The sequence below is a fragment of the Pteropus alecto genome, unplaced genomic scaffold (assembly GCF_000325575.1).
Source record: "Pteropus alecto unplaced genomic scaffold, ASM32557v1 scaffold45, whole genome shotgun sequence".
In the NCBI taxonomy this organism is placed as follows: domain Eukaryota; kingdom Metazoa; phylum Chordata; class Mammalia; order Chiroptera; family Pteropodidae; genus Pteropus; species Pteropus alecto.
In genome coordinates, this window is record NW_006442491.1 from 37512083 (window position 1) to 37516626 (window position 4544).

At 44.6% G+C, this 4544-nt stretch overlaps 1 non-coding gene across 1 annotated transcript; it reads right to left on the reverse strand.

Annotated features, from left to right (window-relative positions):
* Nucleotides 1–2651: 2651 nt before the first annotated feature.
* On the reverse strand, nucleotides 2652–2770 carry LOC112471337. Its single transcript, XR_003043245.1, has one exon. It is a non-coding gene; the product is annotated as a 5S ribosomal RNA (ribosomal RNA).
* Between the last annotated feature and the right edge of the window lie 1774 nt (nucleotides 2771–4544).

Genomic DNA, 4544 nt, shown 5'->3' on the forward strand with positions numbered 1-4544 from the left:
TATCCAACTTAAAAAGTTAGAGCACGATAAATAGAGTAAGTCCAAATAAAGCAAACAGAAGGAGATGATAAAGGGAAAAAGCAGACATCAATAAAATGGAAAACAAAGTTCTGAAGAGAGAAGGTCGTTTCTCTGAAATCCTTAATAAATCGGGTAAAGCTCTGGTAAGACTGGTCAACAAGAGAGAAAGGAACTGTGGGTAGGTGGGGGGAGAAGAGAAATGAGAGAAATCAATAATATTAGGAATAAAAAGGGCCATAACTACAGATCCAGCAGATATGTGTATATATATATATATATATCTCCTCTTTTATATATATAAAATTTAAAATTTATAATCTCACCCCACAATAGAAAAAAACGAAACAAAACAATAAAACCTAAGCCAGGTGCGTTTACGGATAAATTCTGCTAAACTCTAAAGAAGCAGATCGTGCCAATTTTACATGAACTCTTCCGAAGAGTAGAAAACGGAGAGCACCCCAGCTCCCCTCTCACCCTCTACCAAGGCACGTCCAGATTTTTCGGAGTCCGCGGTTATTCAGTCTGGGAGACTCTGTTAAGGAAAAGAGTGCAAATCGCTACAAAAATCCAAAACTGGCATCAAAGTAAATATTGATTTAGAATGAGAAAAAAAATCGCGAGAAAGTACAAATTCTATGAAGTTGACAAATACCACAAACACAACGCGACCCAGAAAAACAGCATATAATTTTTCTTTCTTCTACGACAGTTTCTTTTCGTGTTTTTGGCGTTGTGTAGTCTTTGCCTCTCTGTAAGACCAAGGCTGTGTTTTTTCATTTTCTACGGCAAGAGTAGAAAGCCCATCCAGTCTTTCTTTTGCCTTCGTTGACCAAAAGTCATTTGGTTACTGACAGTTAGAAAGTTTTATTTTTCCAGCTCCATAACTTATTGTTCTACTGTGGTCCCTTTGGGGGGTTGTTATCAGATTTTGGAAAACCTGTGTTGTTTCTCTCACATATGAGCTGTGTTTGACAGCGTCCCATGGGCTAGCTCTGGCCCTGCATGCTTGACACCCTGTCTCTCCTCCACCCACATGGTTTTGCTGACCGGTACTAGAGGACACATTCGGGGGCACCTCCATGTCATGACAGTGGGGAGGCGGGTGGCTCATTGAGAGGTGGGAGTGTCCCTGGGCACCAGCCCCACTCGCTCAGGTTGCAGCATGTTATTACACACAGGCGTGGCTGCAAAACACACGGACCCATCCCACGATGGAAAATAATTCGCAGCCGAACGCCTTGAGCTGGAGCCCCCGCGAGCCTGTGGTCACGTCGACATTTTACAGCAAGAAGCCAAGTGATGGAAGGAATGTCCTCGGTAAAATACTCACGAACGGAACACGGTCATTTACAAAAAGATCGTGCGGTGTGGCCACGTTGGGTCTGTCCCACTAACGCGAGAGTGTTTAATATCAGAACAATCTCTAAACGTCGTTCACCGCATTCACCGATTAAAATAGAAAGACCATACGCTCTACTCGTAGATGCAGGAAAAGCATTTGATAAAGTCCCACGCCCATTCACTATTTTAGATAAATCTTATCAGAAGAGAAACAGTTTGAAATATCTTTATGCTGGTTAAGGGCTTTACCAAAATCCCTACATTGTGATAATTCTTCATGGTGAAATACTGAACTTTTGAGATCGGGAGTAAGAAAGGATGCCACCATCACAATGAGGCCAATTACTTTCAACATTTACTGAAGGTCCTGGTGGTATAAGAAAAAGAAATAAAAGGAATAAGAATTAGAAAAGAAATTAAGTTATAACTGTTTGTAGATACGATTATCTATGTACCGAACTCGAAATCTACAGAAAAATTATTAGAAACAATAAGAGTGAGTAGCAAGATAGCTGGATAAAAGAAATCCATGTACAAAAATCAATTACATTGTGTAACAGCAACACTTGGTTGGGGGGTGATGCAATTTACAATAGTAGGAAAAAGTATAAGGTACCTAGGAATAAATCTAATAAAAATAAGCAAGACGCATTTGGAAAAAAATATTAAAATGTATTGAAAGACATTAAAAAAGATATAAGTAAATTAAGTGATATATTCATGGACAGGAAATATTAAGAGATGTCTGTTCTCTATAAGCCGATCCACAGACAATGTATTCCAGTCAAAATCCCAAGCAGGTTATTTTATTTTTTTTTAATGATCTTGATAAGATAGTTATAAAATTTATATAAAAGAGTAAAAGTGTCGGATTTGAAGAAAAATAAGATATGGGGATGTGCTGTATCAGAGATCAAGATTTATAGGGAATAGAGTAATTGTAACATGGTGTATTCTGTGAAGAGAGAAGTAAATTGACCAGAAGAACAGCAGAGGGGCTCCGATGCCGACTCGTGAAACGTCTAAGCCTGATAGGTGTCAGGGCTCCTGATCAGTGGGGAAGGGATCGCGGCTCCACAAACAGGGCCAGGACAGTGCTTATCCACGTGGAAAATGAAAGGAAATCGGACCCCTTCCTCACGCCGTACCCCCAAATCCATTTCTGTCTTTCTTTTTCTCCATTTTCATTTATTTTTTATTTTTTAGGCGAGGCAACCCTTGGTTGACCTCACAGATTGCAAGGACCTTGTCAGCTTACAATCCCTTATTTTTTTATTTATTTTTTATGCCCACAGCACCTGGTCTTCCTAGGTGGTCTCCCATCCAAGTACTAACCAGGCCCGACCCTGCTCAGCTTCCGAGATCAGACGGGATCGGGCTTGTTCAGGGTGGCATGGCCCTAGACTCCAAATCAATTTTGAATCGATAAAAGACTTCACTGTAAATGGCAAGATGCTAAAGCTTTTAGAAGAAAATGTAGAAGAATATCTTTATGATGTCAAGAGAGCAAAAAAAATTTTTTTTAACAAAACGCAAAAAGTGTTAACACTGAAAGTCAGGCTGATAAACGTGACTACATTAAAATTAGGAACTTCTGTTACTCCAAAGACACCATGAAGAGAATGATAAAGAAAGCCACAGCCCAGGAGAAGAGACACGAAGCCCACACAACCAGCGAAAGCTGCAGACGTGGACTCTGTAAAGTTCTCTGAATCGTAAGGAAAAGACTAACAACACAATGGAGAAAGGCACAGCCAGTATTTCACAGAAGAGTTGACAGAATGCTAAATGATGCCCCGTAGAGATATGCAAATCCTTTAATAGTCAGCAGCACGCAAATTAAAACCCAGGGAGGTAACATTTTTACGCTCATTAGATTATCGAAAACTACGAATTCCTAAAATAGCCAGTGGAGGGGGAGATTGGTGGGCACCCAGTCGGTGGGAACGTGAACCGAGATAACTACTTTGGAAAACAGCCTTATAAATTCACTTTATAAAAGTTTACAACGTGAGGCCAGCGGCTTACAAACATTTTCTGTGACTCCAGAAATACACTTTGACATCAACGCCTGACACGGATGCCTGCACGTGATTGCACACGCCCGCACACGCGTGTAAATAATAGAAACGGAAGTCCCAGGAGGCGACTTCGGCTCTCGCTATGGGACATCCGCCCTGCAGCCCCCCGTCTCCCTCCCTTTAGAAAACGCGCTGTTTGGGCCTCGCTGATGTGATTTCCCGACCCGTTAATAGATCGGGGCTCAGATCTTGTAGCACTTGCGCGTATGTACCTGGCGACGGGGACGAGAATGTCGGTGACAGCCATGCTTGTAACGGGCCAAACCGGAAACGAATGGGATGTTCACAGGCCAAAGGACAAAAGAGAGCCCGCGGCGTCTTTACACGTAGGAATATTACACAGCGGCGAAAACGGGTGACCTGTAGCCACACCCAACAACACGCGCACGTGACATGGAGTGACGGAAGCCGGGGCGGGCGGACAGATGCAGGGTGCGATAACTTTCACATAGCTCAAGGACAAGCACAGCTAGAAGATCGCTCGGGGCACACGTGCTCTGGAGCGAGCAAGGCAAGGAGGCACGCAGAACTTCGGAAGGAAAGCGGGTGGAGGTGGAATGAGATGCTGGCAGGGTTCTGGGTTTTGGTTGAGAGATGGGCTCACGGGTGCCCATTTTCTGGTATATTTCAGCGTCTACATACTTTTGTAGTGACCACGTATTACGTAATGAAAACATTCACTCCATCAAGTCGCCCCTGTTTAAAACCCCTTGTCTGCACGCCGCCCTCCCTGGGGGCGCCCGCGCTTCCCAGCCTTATGAGGACCCCGGGCCTGGTGGGCGAGGGCCCGCCCGACGACCTCATTCTAACTCGCCACGAAAGGAAGGGCCCTGTCTGCCAGTGAGGTCGCGTCCCGCGGGGCTAGGGGTTGGGGTTCGACATGCAGACTTCGGGGGTCTCTCCTGCCTCTAATATATTCTCGTGATTATGGAAGAAGGCAATGCGGGGACGCAGGAGTCTCCTCCACCCGCTCCCCAGCACCCTTCCCCGCGGTAGCCGTTATTAGTCTGTGTGTCTTTCCAGGCTCTCCCTGATCCGCGGGGAAGGGATGGGGCGTGGAGGGATGCGGCGTGGAGGGATGGATACGCATAAATACGC